Genomic DNA, 16282 nt, shown 5'->3' with positions numbered 1-16282 from the left:
TACCCAAAGCAATTTATAGATTTAACACAATTCCTATGAAGATACCAATGGCGTTATTTCCAACTAGAACAAATATTCTAAATATTTATATGGAACCATAATAGACCCCAAATTGAGAGCAATCTTGAGAAAAAAGAACAAAGTTGGAGGAATCATGCTATCTGATATCAAACTATACTACAAGGCCATAGTAATCAAAACAGCATAGTACTGGTATAAAAATAGACATATAGATCAATGAAACGAAATAAAGAGCCCAGAAATAAACCCTCATTTTTATGGTCAATTAATATTCAACAAAGGAGACAAGAACATACAATGTGGTAAAGATAGTCCATTCAATAAATGGTGTTCGCCCTGGCTGGTTTGGCTCAGCGGTTAGAGCGTCGGCCTGTGGTCCAGAGAGACCCGGGTTCGGTTCCCGCTAAGGGCACGTACTTCGGTTGCAGTTTGTCCCTGGCTCTGGTCGGTCGTGCGGGTGGCAGCCACTCGATGTGTTCCTTTCACGTCGATGTTTCTCTCTCTCTCTCTGTTCCTCTCTCTCCCTCCCACTCTACCTGAACAAAAAATGGAAAAAAATGGAAAAATGTCCTCGGGTGAGGATAAAAAATAAATTTAAAAAAAAAATACAATAAAATAAATGGTGTTGGGAAAATTGGATACATGCAATGCAAAAAAATGAAATTAGACTATCTTCTTACACCATACACAAAAATAAACTCAAAATGGATTAAAGACTTAAATTAAGACTTTAAAGCCAGCTCTGGGCAGTTTTGCTCAACAGTTAGAGTATTGGCTCGCGGACCAAACAGTCCCAGGTTCGATTCCGGCCAAGAGCACGTACCTTGGTTGCGGTTCATCCCCGGTCCCGGTTGGGGTCATGCAGGTGGCAACCAATTGATGTTTCTCTCTCCCTCTCTCCCTCCTGCTCTATCTGAAGATAAATGTAAAAAATATATATATCCTTGGGTGAGGATAAAAAAAAAAAGACTTTAAAGCCATAAAAAATTTTTTAAAAACAAACATAGGCACTAAAATCTTAAGACATTTCTTGTAGCAATATTTTTTTTTCTGATATGTCTCCTCAAGCAAGAGAAACAAAAAATAAATAAGTAAGACTGCATCAAAAAAAAAGTTTTTGCACAGCAAAGGACATCATCAACAAAATTAAAAGACAACCCACTGAATGGGAGAACATATTTGCCAATGATAAGTCTGATAGGGGGTTAATATCCAAAATTTATAAAGAACTTACACAACTGAACACCAAAAAAACAAGCAATCCAATTTAAAAATGCGCATGGACCTGAATAGACACTTCTCCAAAGAAGACATACGGATGGCCAGACCTATAAAAAGATGCTCAAGATAGTCTAATTTGCAGAGAAATGCAAATTAAAACCAATCACAATGAGATATTACCTCACACCTGTCAGAATGGCTATCATCAACAAAATAAGTGTTGGTGAAGATGTGGAGAATAGGGAACCCTCGGAACCCTCATACACTGTGGAAATGCAAACTGGTGCAGTCACTGTAGAAAATAGTATGGGGTTTCCTCAAAATTTAAAAAATGGTACTGCCATATGACCCAGAGATTCTGGGACTATATCCAAAGAAACACTGCAGTGTTATTTATAATAGCCAAGATTTGGAAGCAGTCCAAGTGCCCATCAGTAGATGAGTAGATAAAGAAAAAAAGTTGTGGAAGGGGGGAAGGAAATGGATAAAAAGGAGACATTTGTAATACTTTCAACAATAAAGATAAAATTTTTTTAAGCTGTGGTACATTAACACAATGGAATACTATGTGGCCGTAAAAAAGGAAATCTTATCTTTTGTGACCTGGAGAGTATTATGCCAAGTGAAATAAGCCAGTCAGAGAAAGACAAGTGCCATATGATTTCACTTATATGTGGAATCTAATAAAAAAAAATAAACTAATGAACAAAATAAAAACAGACACATACTCTCTCACACCGATGTTTCTCTCTCTATCTTCCCCACTCCTCTCCTGCTCTATCTGGAGATAAATGCAAAAATGTCCTCGGGTGAGGATTAAAAAAAAAAACCAGACACATAGATACAGAAAGACTGACGGATGTTAGAGGGAAGGGAGGTTGGGAGGCTAGGTGAAATAGGTGAAGGGATTAAGCAGAAAATAAAACAGATTCTCATAGACACAGATAACAGTATGGTGCTTACCAGAGGGAAAGGGAGGTGGGGGGAGGTAGAAGAGGGTAAAGAGGGGATAATAAATGATGGAAAGAGACTTGACTTTGGGTGGTGAACACACAATACAATATACAGATGATGTAGTATAGAACTGTATACCTGAAACCTATATACTTTTATTAACCAATGTCACCCAATAAACTTAATAAAAATTTTTTTGAATGGCTCCCAAAAGAGTATCCAATAAAACTACCAAAACACTGGGATGTGAAGCCATTGAACATTGAATATATATCACTTACAGAGTAAGATTATAACATTTTCATATTATAGAGTAAGATGAAAACATTTAAATGGCTTGTCTGAAGCATGCAATTAACAACTGGCCCTGTGCTTTCATTTCTGAAATAATTATTTCACAAAACATAAAGTTATAAATTTTATTCTGGGCATCCTGGACACTTACTGATTCCTCTTATCAAAAGTAAACTCTTCCGCCCTGGCCGGTTTGGTTCAGCGGTTAGAGCGTCGGCCTGCGGTCCTGAGAGACCCGGGTTTGGTTCCCACTAAGGGCGCGTACCTCGGTTGCAGTTTGTCCCCGGCCCTGGTGGGTTGTTCGGGTGGCAGCCACTCGATGTGTTCCTTTCGCATCGATGTTTCTCTCTCTCTCTCTGTTCCTCTCTCTCCCTCCCAATCTACCTGAACAAAAAATGGAAAAATGTCCTCGGGTGAGGATAAAAAAACAAAACAAACAAACAAACAAACAAAAAAAAGTAAACTCTTCCATGGGCCTTATAATAGAGTGTAAATTGGCTATCATCACTGCACTCTTCTGCACACTAGATTATATCACACAGATGACCAGTCATCTCTGAATGGAACATTTCAATGACGGTCATCTCATGACTTAGAGAGTAACTGTCAACTAAAAATAATAGGGGATCAACTATCAAGAAATTATATGTCTTATTTAAGCTAAATACTACATAAACAAAGTGCTGAATCAAGATTTGGTCTCTAAGTTTCCATGAGAAACATTTATAAATTTATAATGAAACAGCTATCAAAACACATATTATATAGTTGCTTTTGTTATTATTACCTTTTTAAAGAAATAAAATGGGAATGAGGAAACTGCATGTCAGGTACAGTGCTAGGTATTTTAGATGTTTCATCATATTAATTTTTTTAGCAAATAGGGAGTTTTAACTCCCCTGTCACAAAGGAGAAACTGAGGCTCAGCCCTGGGCAGCATGGCTCAGTTGGTTGAGCGTCATCCCATGCACTGAGAGGCACATGACAGGGTTTTGGGCTCCATCCCCAGTAGGGGACATGCAAGAGGCAGCTGATCAATGTATGTCTCTCATGTTTCTTTCTCTTTCTCTCTCCCCCACCCTCTTTCTCTCCCCCTCCCTATTCCTGTTCCCCTCTCTCTAAAAATCAATGAAAACATATTTTAAAACGAAAGAAACTGAGGCTCAGAAAGGTTAAGTAATTTAGTCACACAGTAACCACAGTCACACAGTAAGTTGCAAAATGAAACTCAAATTCGGTCTGTTTCATAAAAGACTACACTACACACTGTATGATTCTGTAATTACACTAATGTGAAGTTCAAGAACAGACAAAACCAATCTGTGATGACATGAGTCACATCTAAGATAATATAAGTCAGAATATCAGTTCCCTCTGTGGATAAATACTGACTGACTAAAAAGGGGCACAGGCACCTTCTGGGCTACTGAAAATGTTTACTTTTTGATGGGTAGTGGACACATATTTATGAATTGCACACTTAATATTAGTGCACTTCGCACACTTTACTGTATGCTATACCTGAAGTTAAAAAACAAAAACAAAAACAAAAAAAAACCTTATTTGATGGATTCCACGTTCATGCCCTCAACAACTAAATCACCGCATGGCTACTGACAGAACATGGCCACAATCTAGAATTGATTCTCTTGGAAAATCAGTTTTTAAAAACATTCTGGTAAACAACATACATCCTAACCACACCAGAGTGAAGAAACCAGAATAATAAATCTATGTTTAAATGCCGCAGAATGAAAAGTAGAAAGTACCAATTTCCTGGCTAGTGGGAATTTCCCCTCTGTGGCCACGTGAGAATAAAAACAATTTTAAACCCTGCTCCAAGGGAATGTTCATAGATGTACAGAAAATAATTTGTAACAACATTCTTAGAGCTATCTATGCAAACACCTAAACCTAAAATTACACCAAATATTTCCAGACATTTGTTATAAATGTATCAATAATACTAACTCTCCAAAGAAGTTTGAGTTTTGTTACACAAATTAAGACAAGAAGACAAAGCTAATGGGCAAAAAGGATAAAACTCACAGTGGCAGCAACACAGGGTGAGTGCAAAATCTCAACTCAGAATTGTAACAAATAGAAAACTCATACAAATAACTTTTTCCATGCCCTAATAACGAATTCTTCACAAGTAACAAGTTCTTCCCACAGAAGCTTTGTTCAGACTAGCAAAGCCTCATCACCAGCCTTTGATGATGAAATCATTACATCAATTCTCTCAAAGCGTTATCCCACCTCTTATTATGCATACACCTCCTATTCAAACAGTAATTGCCTCTCGAGAGGGAAGAATTTATCCATCCTACAATGTGGAGACATACTTGGCAAGCACCTAGTAATAGTTATCCCACATTGGAGGGTAGGGAGAAGGCAGCTGGATCCACACCTGTCCGGTTTATGTGCTGTGGTCTTTACTAAGTGCTTTCAATTATTCAAGCCAGGAAACTCAACTTTCAAATTGTCAGAGTCCGGTTTAATTCACAGTTTAGCGTTCTGTACAAACTAGAAATGTCAGACAATTGACTGAAATGATTTTAGTTTCCCCTGGGCATTTGCATATATAAGATCAAAAGGCCTTTTATAAAAATTATTTAGTATTGGTAATTTATACACCACCATTGGTGTGTTGCAATAAATTACATAACCGAATATTAGCCCAGATGCAAGAATCTCAATGTTTATAAAAGTAGCCATTTGCATTTATTAATTTTGTCTTTAATAAAATGTCCAATAAAACTGTCAAAAAAAACCATGAATAGAGTCAAATATTGTAGCTATTAAGCAAATGGGAAAGAATTAAAAACAATGAGCAAGGATGCTAAGAACAGAGTGTGCTTCAGGCACTTTCACAGCTCCAGGTCAGCATCCCTAACTTATGTTTGATTTTGTGTTAAATCAGCATTACTAGAAAACTAAAACTTAAAGTTTTAAATTTTCTTTGAGAAACAAAAGATTTCACCACCTTTTTTCTTATCCCTGAATCTGCTTTACAAGTCCCACACATTTCTATCAAGAACATCTTAGCTTTATACCAACAATGCATCATGTAAAGCAAAATGATTAATAATTTTTTTGGACTCTCATTAATTTCCTAATGTAACTCTTTTATTGAAAAAAAAGAAAAATGCCACCCTGCTGGTGTGGCTCAGTGATTGAGCATCGATCCAGGCACCAAGAGGTCCCTGGTTGGATTCCTAGTCAGGGCACATGCCCAGGTTGTGGGCCAAATCCCCAGTGGGGGCATGCAGGAGGTGGCCAATCGATGTTTCTCTCTCCCCCTCTCCCTTCCTCTCTCTCTAAAAATCCATAAAGAAAAAAAATTTTAAGAAAAAAAGCCACTCATTTAACCCTGGCCAGTTTGGCTCAGCAGTTAAGAGCATCTGCCCGCAGACAGAAAGCACTCAGGTTCGATTCCTGGAATAGGGCCTATGTTTGGGTTGCAGGTTCGATCCCTGCCTCCATCAGGGAGTGTGCAAGAGGCAACCAACCTATGTGTCTCTATCACATGGATGTTTCTCTCTCTCTCCCCCCCTCCCTCCCTTCTACTCTCTCTCTAAAAATCAATGGAAAAATCAACCATAAATTACCAGTTCCACTTTTCTATTTTTTAGCAACTTTAGTATCTTATAATTAGAGAAATAAATTGTTATTTTTTAAAAACAAGGAAACATTCAGTGCTCGCTTCGGGAGCACATATATTAAAATTGGAACAATACAGAGAAGCTCAGCATGGCCCCTGCTCAAGGATGGCATGAAATTCGTGAAGCGTCCCATATTTCTAAAAAATAAAAATAACAAGAAAATATTCAAAACTACAACTCATCTATATACTCATCCTCCATCAAAAACCCAGGAAAAAATCAATTCATGAATTTTACAAGTATATTATGTTTATATCCCTCAAAAGACTACCATATTCCTTGGTCTTTAAAAACTATCGGCATCTGCCAAATTTGGCTGGTTTCAGCCTCAATCAGACAAATCCAAACCATTTCCACACCGGTTACTGTTTTTTGTTTAAGGGGAAGTTGATGCATGGAGGACCTTCTGTACCGATGACACAATGTCTACCACTCATTAAGCACTTAACTGCCATGATGCAAAGCTAGGTGTTTGACAACTATTTGTCCTCAAAAACAATCTGTTAGAGCAGACCTTTCCATCCCCCAAACTAGATATGGAAAATGAGGCTGGGATGCTAAACTTGCCCAGGGTTACCGAATAGTACCTGACAGAATCCAGATTAGTGAACAGTGAGGGTGGGAACTTTGAACTTTTGTGGAAAATTAGACCTTTCACCATACACCTACCATCTGCACTAAAACTAAATGGAGAGCAGTGAGCACCTGCTGGAAGGGAGATTCCTAAGGGGAAACACAGTATTCCAAACGGAAAAAGTAATTTCAAAAGGATTTAAAGATAAAGACATTTGTAAAGGCTGGGCATAGGGGGAAAGGTTTATTCAATCTGGTCTTAAAATCTAATCTGATTTAAGAATACAGAAACTCTGTGTAACTCTTCCAAATTCCACCAGGCTTAATAACCTCTATTCAAAAGAAACAGAAGTGGGAACTAGGACAGTGGGAAGTGACCGCCCAGCCCTTGGGTCAGCTGTCAAGATCTGCATGGGTGCGACCTCAGACCAGACGGCTGGAAAGCCCTTGGACTGGGATCACCTCGGTCCCCGCCTTTCGGTTCCAGTCCTGGCCAGTCAGCCTCTCATCGTTAACCATCCCATCACCTCCAGAGACACAATTACACTGGAAAAAAATTTTATAAGAAGTAGAAGCCCATATTCACCAACTGGCTTCGCAATCTGAAATGTAAAGCAAGCCTCCAACAAGGGAGGGGCAGGAGAACATGATATATTTGCTTTAAACTATCGTTCCAGGAAGATTCGGAGGTTCAGGAGGCCACGGGGGTAGGGAAGCAAATACAAGCATACCCCCCGCCCCACCTTTCTGGCAAAAGAGAGCCTCCTCGACAACCCGGGTTTAAAATGTACATGTTATTTTCACAGATGGGCTTTCGCGCTGTGCACTTGTGGGGGAGCTCATGGGGAGCGGGGCTGAGTGTAAAGTACCACGGCCTGAAAATTAAGGTAACTCGGTTTCACTGACTCCTGAAGGAACCGCCTGTCGTCGCCCGGTAGCGGCCAGGACCTGCGCCCACAGCCCGCGCGAAGCGCCCACCCAGCGTCTCAGCGCCCACCCTCCCGCGAGGTGTTTGGCAGAGGCTGGTTGGACGCGCTTCCCGCAGCACCCACCCTTCCCCCTCCTCAGGTCTCAGCCTGGTTAATCATTCAACGCCGGCACTGTGGAATATTTTTTTAGAGGTCAAAGCAAAAGGTTCTCCCTAAGTTTCGTAGAAACCAGTCTTTGGGGACTCGGAGGTGGCAGTGGCAGGCAGCTGGGGGCGGGGAGCGGCCGTGGCGCCTCTTTGGCTCACTAAACACCTGATCTCCCCCTGCGGCACGGGAGACCAACGCAATGCGAGTGTGGGGTGCCAGGGTGCCGGCGCAAATCCACTCACGGCCCTCCGCCCCTAAATGCCGGAGCAACCCAGAAGAGGACGCCCGGCCCCACAAGCCCCTTCACATTGCCTGCAGCACCCCGGCGCAGGCTCCCCCGGAAGTTGGGGTGCAGCATACGCGGGGGATGTCCCCGATCCCCGGGCCCGGGGGTAGGGTGGGGGTGGAATGGGGCAACGAGCTCCAAAGACACGCTGCCGTGGGGTTTCATTATCCTCTTCCTTTAAAGTTTAAGGTTAGGAAGGTAGCGCAGAGCGGGGGTGGGAGGACAATAAATGCGGTCGGAGCCACCTGGAGACGGTTTCCTCCACTAAGTCGCCGGTACGAAGCCAGAGCCGGCGAGGAACGAGGTTAGGGGTGAAGAGGAGGGAGGCCAGTGACGAGGGGGCTGCGGTGGCGATACAGGGAGCAGTGCGGGGGAGCAGCGCTGGCCTGGGGAAGTCGTGGGGGAGGAGAAAGTGGGGAGAGAAGCGGCGAGGGTGCACACTCGCCCGGCCCTACCTTGTCCGGGAGCAGCTCCTGCTCGGCGGGGCGGGGGCGGGATATCGCGGCCACATCCACGTCCCGGCCGCTCGGCGCGGCTCAGCCCGGCGACCGCCGCCGCTCACGCTCCATGCGTTGCGCCCTCGACTGGCGGCCCGGCGATGTCGGCGGCGGGGACAGCTCCGGCTCGGAACGGCTCCCGCACTTGTTGCCGTCTCCGCAGCGGCGCCTCTCTCTGGGTTCCAGCTCCCCGCCCAGTCACCGCCCTGGGCTCCGGGGCGCGGCACCGTCCCCGCCCCCGCCCGACAAGCCTATCAGGCCCGGCACCGCCCCTCACGTCACCTCCCAGCCCCGCCCGCCGCCCCGCGCCCCAAGTTTGGGTAAGGCCCAGCTCTCCTCCTGTCAACTAGACAGCGCCCAGGACCCATCCGGGCTTGCGCTACTTCTGGCTTCCCGGGAGCCTCTGGGAAGCAAAAGGTTAAGCTGGAGGCTGGGACCCCAGGAAGCAGACTCTTCGGAAAAACGGGGCAGCTAGAAGTTCAAAAGAACTACATTCCATTTCTGGTCCAACCTAAATCCCTCCAGCTGTAGGTCGCTCCTCTACGTCTGATGTTGGTGGATTAAACACATGGCCTCGGGAGGGCTCTAGTGACCTTTTCTGGCTGGAGACAGTTTGTGACTGGACCTATACCGGATCCGCCATACCTCAAGTGCTTGGGTGGGTGCATCCCCGCAAAACCCGAGGTTCCACCGTGGTAGGTGGGGGAAGGGGGAACCACGGCCAAAGTGGGACTTCACCAATGCTCTCTGCCCATCCACCACCTGCTGCCACTTGTTAGGTGCCCAAATGATGCCCTCGATGCCAAGGCTTAGGGTGGTGCCCTCTTTGCCACCTTATCTTCAGATTTATGAAGCTGCCTAGGACGTGGCTGAAGGGGAAGTTTTAGTTCTTGCGATGTCCTGCAAGTTTCCTCGAGGTTCCATGGGTGTCTTGGGAATACGAAAACGCAAAGTTCCCAGAGGCTGGGCCTAAGGGGCAGGGCGTGTATCTAGGTGTAACCTAATGGCTGAACTGGATCACACAGACACACGCGAGCGCGCGCGCGCTCCCCGGGGCTGGACGGGGACTTGGTGCCAACGACACCGACCCGCCAGAACTCTGAGGACCACAGACGCACCCTCTTAGCCCAGCTTCCCCGCGGGCTCGCCAGAGCACTGCATTCTAAGTTGAATCTGAGTCGCTATGGACACAATATTGGGGGTCCCAGGTTAGGGCAGAGCGAGCGGAAGGAGAGGTTGCCCTGGTTTAAAAGGCCCAGCGCAGCCAGCTTGTCACAGATGAGCTCTGCGGAGAGGCAAGCCTGGCCCCAGGCGCACCTGAAAGGCAGCTCACCTCCTTTGGTCTTTATATCTCGATATTTGCATTTTTAGAAGCCTTTCTGAGGCGGAGTTAGCCCAAGGGGAAAGAATTGTTACTGTAGGCGTAGCAGACACTTAAGAGCTCAGCCCACTTAGTCTTAAACTCAGCGGGAAAGGAGTTGCTGAGTTGCTGCTGGGTGCCCTGAGCCAGGTGGGCTAGAATTCCACTAGAATCCCGTCAGTCAGATCTAGGAAAGTTTTAAAATTTGCAGCCTTCAGACCTTTTTGCTTTTATGTTGATCACATGATTCTCCTAAGAATACATAATATCCAACAAACAAGCTAGATTTTTGCATATTCATAGAAAAACATCTGGAAGGATGCACACTGTTAACCACAGTAACCCTAGGGGTGGGATAGGGGTGTTGGAGGAAGGGAAATGAATTTTATACCCTTTGAATTTTGTATTTTTGACTTTGGATTTTGTATTTTTCCAGTTATATTAACTTTCATAATTTAGAAAGCTAATAAAACATTTTAAATAAATATAGAAATTAGAAAATCTTTAAAAACTCCACAGAAAGTATAAATTAATAAACAAATGAAACCTATGTCCTTCATTTTGTGTCAAAATAATTAACCCTGAGTCCATGTTCCTTGGTTTAAAGTATCTTTAAGCTTTTGTTCTTTAATTGCTGTGATTGGACAACAATAACATCTGAAGATTTTTCTGTGCTATCAGATTGGTATATTGTTTCTATGCATATGTATCTTCCCTTTCAATGCATCCCCACTATCCACAGACATACTTTTCAAGGGGTTTTTAGTTAAGGAACTGCTACAATGTCAGCTGGTAGCTAATAAGGAAATTAGCTTGTGTCCTTTGCAGCTGCCAAAAACTGAGCAGGCCCTGAAATTTTAAAAATAAGGGTATTCTCTCCATCGAGCTATTATTTAATGCAGCTGGGAGTGTATCTGTAACAGTTACACTGTCTTTGGGGATTAAATTCCACACCCACTTGGCTATAATCTCTACTTTTGGGTTGGGGCCTAAATCCATATCATTAGATAAAGATCTATTCATATACATATATATTGTTTGCTTGTTAATCCTCACCTGAGGATATTTTCCCATTGATTTTTCTAGATAGAGTGGAAGAGCCCAGCTGGTGTGGCTCAGTGGTTGAGCATTGACCCATGCACCAAGAGGTCGCTGGTTTGATTCCTGGTTAGGTCACATGCCCAGTTTGTGGGCCCATCCCCAGTGGGGGCATGCACGAGGCGGCCAATCGATGTTCTCTCTCATCAATGTTTCTACCTCTCCCTCCCTTCCTCTCTCTCTCTCTAACATCAATAAAGAAAAAAAAAATTAGAGTGGAAGGGAGGGAGGGAGAGAGAGAAAAAATTGATGTGAGAGACACATTGATTGTTTGCCTCCTGCACCCAACTAGGTCTGGGAATAAAACCTACAACCCAGGTACGTGCCCTTGACTGGAATCGAACCTGCAGCCCTTTGGTCCGAGGCCCAACACTAACTGCTGAGCCAAACCGGCCAGGGCTATTATTCATATATTTAACAAATATGTGTTGATCATCTACTAGGTGCATAGCACAGGGCTAGGCACTGGAGTGGTGAACATGGTAGACAAAGTTTTCCTTCATGGAGCTCACAGTCTGGTTAGAAAGAGAAGGGCTTAACAATTAAATGCACTATCAATTATATAATTACAGTTGCGATATGGGCCAAAAGGGAGCATAAGGTCACATTTGTCTGGGGAGTGCAAAAGGAGGTGACATTTGAGTTGAGCTCTGAAGGGTGAGTAGGATTTAGTCAGGTAAAGAGAAAAGTGGAACATAGTTTCTGGCTGTTTCAGGCTACAAAGGGGGATGTGTTTGAGGGGGAAGTTGGAGAGATAGATCATGAAGGGTCTATATAATACTCAGTAAGATCACTCTGACTGCAATATGAATAAGGATTAGGGGACGGGGAAGAGCAAGGTAAAGGAACAGTTAAGCTGTTGCTATAAATGAAATGGGCTGTTTGTCTAAGGAATGGAGCAAATGGAGAGAAGTAGACACCAACAAGAGCTGATGACTACTTAGATAGGGAGGAATCAAGGCAAATTCCCAGGTTTCTGCTTCTTCAACCAGATGAATGGTGGTACAATTTTCTGAGTTGGGGAACCCTCAGGGTGAAAGGTTGAGAAAACCTTCCCAAGGTTCACATTTGGTCAAGGTGGGTTTGAAGTGCCTGTGAGATGTCCAAATGGAGATATTCATTAGGTGGTTGGTTGTAGGTCTGGTGCTCTGAGGAGAGGCTGGGGCTGGAGTAGCTGGTGTAGAAGTGGTTATAAAACCATCTGGTCTCTTAGGAGAGTATAGAGTTCAACCAGAAGAGGGCCTAGGACTGAGCCTTGAAGAACCTTTACCTAAAGACTAGACAGAGGTAACTATCTGGTAGAGAGGGTGGAGGAGCAGCCAGAGAGGCAGGAGAAAAACTAGGAACTTCGGAAGATTGGGTCACAGAGCCCAGGGAAAGAATGGTTATAAGAAAGAGAAAGTAGTCAACAACATTCAAAATGGATGAGAGACCCAAGGAAAATGACTGAATACCCTCCACTGGAATGAGTGACCTTGGTGTCACTGGGACTCTTACAGAACAGTGACTGGTGGAGTAAAGGGGTGGGAGATAGACTGGAGAACATTAAGGAGTGAGTGAGAGGTGAAGAAATGGAAGGCACTGAGTACAAGCAACTCATAAATGGTTTGACTGAAGGATCAGAGAGAGAAATAACTGGAGAAGGATATTATGTCAGCGGTGAGTTTATTTTAGTTTATATTTTTTTATTTTATATTTTTAGGATGGAATAAATTGAGCATGTTTAAGTGCAGATGGAGAGGATCCTATAGAGAAGAGAAAGATGGAGGTACAATGGAAGAGATCAATGGACAATAAAGGTTCTTGTGATGATGGAAGGGAATGCAACCAGAGTACGGGTGGAAAGACTAACATCGTGCAGGAGACCACCTCCTCTATTATAACAGGAGGGAGAAGGGGGAATAAGGATTAAGCCTAGTAGGTTTGGTGTAGAATGCTGACTCCTTCCACCTGATAACTTCCTCTTACTCCATGACATACAAGAGCTGGAGGTGGAGCAAGGAGAAATGAGAGATTTGAAGAGAGTAGAGGCTTGACACGGTCATTGCAGAAGATGGAAAGGCTGAGATGACCGGAGAACATGCCAAATGGCAACGCAGCACAGCAACCCACTTGATTAGTGGCTTGAACTTGTAAGGTGCCCATTAGACCTCCTATGTAGTTTCCTTTGGCAGAGCTTAGCTATCTCCTCTGGTGCAGGCTCAGGTGAGGGAATTGCTAGGGAAAAGGAGCAAACTGGAAACCTTGGCAAAAGTGATGTTGACATGATGTATGATCAGAGAGAAAGGACAGAAATCAATGGGTGGAGGGGTCAATGGGGGCAAGGCTCAGTCATGCTGAAAGGAGAGGAACTTGGGTGAGAGATCTGGATGCTTAAATGAGTGGTTCAGTCTTGTAAATAAAAATTAAATTCCACCCTTTTTGTTACTTTAAAATAAAAAAGAGTGGTTCAGGAGCAATTTAGGGCCATGACAAGCCAGGATGTGATGGGGAAGAGTAGAGGAGAAAGTCATTGGGGAATATGAGATCAAGGGGTTCAGAGGCAGGGAGTGGGTGGATCAGCTGTGTGGACAGTGAAGCTATCCAGGATGTGGGCAGGAATTGAGGTTATGCTGTGAAGGCCACGGAGCTGTGAGCTCAAGTCATAAGAAAGTAAGAAAGAAGAAGTGACCAGGAGGAGGGAAGATAGGAACCACCAGGAAGGGGAGAGGGAATATGGCTAGGTGGCAGCCTCCTCAAAGGAACAGGGTGTTTGAAAGAGGTAGAAGATCAGGGAAAGAAGATTCATCCCACCTTGGGGCCCAAGGGGACACCGAAGTGAAAGAGTGAGCATCCTCATCTCCTACTGCTGCAGGGAAAGCAAAGATGGTCAGAATTTCATTTTAAGCAGAACTTAAGGATGGATGAATGGATGGACAGATGCATGCATCAATGTACTGCCCTTCAATTCTGTTTGCTTTTTGATGTCTGCAGTCCTAGAGGCCCATAGGTAAGATTTGGATGGGAGGAGTGAGAAGAGGTGGGGAAGTCAGGTGCCAAAAGAGCAGAGCATTGGTAGTATGATGGCTGGATAGAGGCTCTGTTAGGGAAAGACAGTGGAAATAGAAATGAGTGGCACAGTTGATATTGCCCCGATTGTCTCTTTATGAAGACTGACCCAGTAGCTCTGCAAACCAGGGCCACACACGCTCACATCCTTCTTCTCCCCAAGATTTCCATCAGGGAAAGGCAGTGGGAGCCTCCCCTTCAACCCCCCTCTTCTCCACTGAGGACTTTGTTGTCCAAATGAGCCCCTATGGGACCATAGTTGTCCATCAGGAGTCCCAGGCTTATCTCACCTCTACTACATTCACCTTCTCTCTTCTTCAGACTGGTTGTTGCCCTCTCCTGTCTCAGTGTCAGTGTCGGTAAAGTGAGGATGCTAAAACCACCTCTCAGAGCACTTATAAAGAGTAGGGGAGATAACATAAGTAAAACACTTCCTAAACTGTAAAGTGCTATTGGAATATGAGTGATTTCCCTTGTTCAGAACCCCACCACATACACCCACATCTCTCCCAGAAGCCCTCACAAAAAGATTCTGAATCCCTGCTCCAGAGGAAGCTGTAACCTTGCCCCAGAGAGCGGACAAACACACCCAAAACCATTAGAGAGGAATGCATAGCTGTGTCTGATTAAGTGCTAAATTGTAAGGTGCAGAAAATAAGGGCTCTGAGATCAGAAAAGGGAACAATAAGCCAGAGTTGGGAGGCTTCCTGGAGATGGTAGGATGGAAGGTACCCAGACTGCTCACTTATCCTAAGGATACTATTTGCAAATATGCCCATTCCTTTGTGGCTGCAGAGACTCGATCTGACAGTCTGCCATAGGTCTACAGAAAGTTTTGAGGTCACAAATTTCTCTCTTGGCACCCTGCTTCTCAGCCTGTGGTCACTGCTATAAGCCCTTCCTCCTCCCAACCCCCCCCCCCCCCAACAGGCAGTTGGGCAGCCTGAGTTATACAATGAATCCTACTTTCTATGCCCTGGGCCTCTCATGTTTCGGTCTTTCTTTGTCACCTGTTTTCCTGGTGAAGAAACAGAAGTTGATCTTCAGCAAGTTTTCTGTGCCATCTTTGGTGCCAGCACACACCTGGTATTTTTGCCCAGCCAGGCTGCAGGCTTTTGAGCAAGCAGTCCTGGATGGTCCTCCTTCTGCTGTTTGCCTCATTGCTCCTGGCCAGCCTAAGGTACCTGTATGTCCACAGAGCCAAAGCCCTGAGCCAACTCTCACACCTGCCTCCTTTGTTTTTTACTGCCTCTACTTCATTGTCCAGGAGCACCCACCAACCCACCATTCAGATACAGGTCCCATGGAGCTGCCACACCAGAGCCCAAGAGCCAGTTTCCACCTCCTTGGTTGTGTTGGAGCCAGCCCCTGCAGGCCTTCGGACATGGTTCAGAATGGCAGTCTTCTTCCTTGGTGGCCAGTCCTATGGCCTGGTTGGTGCCTCAGCCTTGTACCTCCCTCTTCCCTTCACCAAAGGCCTGGAAAAGCTCTGAGCATGCCACTGGGCCACATTGGTAGCATCAGCAGCACAAATCCCCAATCTCAAATATGCTATGGACTTAGGTTGCTCCAGAAAGATTGCAGTGTTTTATTAGTCTGTTAGTCAGTCCCAGGTGGGGCCATGAAAACTACAGAAAAAAACAGCCACCTCTGTCAATGGTTAAAATACTAATTACTAATGGAAAGGTAGAAACTTGGCACTGGAATTCTTAGAATTCCAGTCCAAATCTTTGGGAACTTGCAAATGAGAAAAAGGCCATAAAGGAGCTTTCTGGAGGCCAAACACCTGATACTAGAGATAATATCATGAATGTTGAACAACTGAGTTATAGGTTAAAAATTAAATGGCTCTTAAAGCAAACCCTTCCCCACCCCCACCCCCACCCGCACCCCCAAGTTTACTTTGACTTTGCAACAGCAGAAAAACATAAAACCTTATCATCAGATGCTGATACTAGAAACCAATAAAATGATTCTGAGGGTATTTGCTCCATATCCCACAGAGTCTTGATGCTAGAAGAATTCAGAATTTCCAGGTTAGTAAAGTTCAGCTTGTATATGACATTGGGGTGGGGATAAGGTCAGCAATTTGAAAGGAACAGTAATGTCTATTAGGGTCATCATATTGTTTGGTGAATGGAACTTTCATTAAGGAAAAATGCAAAATCATACCCCTAATTATTATCAAA

At 44.4% G+C, this 16282-nt stretch overlaps 1 protein-coding gene and 1 non-coding gene across 2 annotated transcripts in view; one reads left to right on the top strand and one right to left on the bottom strand.

The window, feature by feature from the left end:
* B3GNT2 (UDP-GlcNAc:betaGal beta-1,3-N-acetylglucosaminyltransferase 2) overlaps window positions 1-8761 on the bottom strand; it is a 43802-nt gene extending 35041 nt beyond the window's left edge. The window contains exon 1 of the mRNA XM_036262714.1: window positions 8546-8761. The gene's annotated coding sequence lies outside the window, so the exon portion shown is untranslated. The remainder of the gene's footprint in view (window positions 1-8545) is intronic.
* LOC118631351 lies at window positions 6189-6294 on the top strand. The gene has a single exon (XR_004959821.1). It is a non-coding gene; the product is annotated as a U6 spliceosomal RNA (small nuclear RNA).
* Window positions 8762-16282: the final 7521 nt, after the last annotated feature.

This window comes from Molossus molossus, unplaced genomic scaffold, assembly GCF_014108415.1.
Source record: "Molossus molossus isolate mMolMol1 unplaced genomic scaffold, mMolMol1.p scaffold_m16_p_15, whole genome shotgun sequence".
NCBI classification, from domain to species: Eukaryota; Metazoa; Chordata; class Mammalia; order Chiroptera; family Molossidae; genus Molossus; species Molossus molossus.
This window is presented reverse-complemented; position numbering and strand designations above follow the sequence as displayed.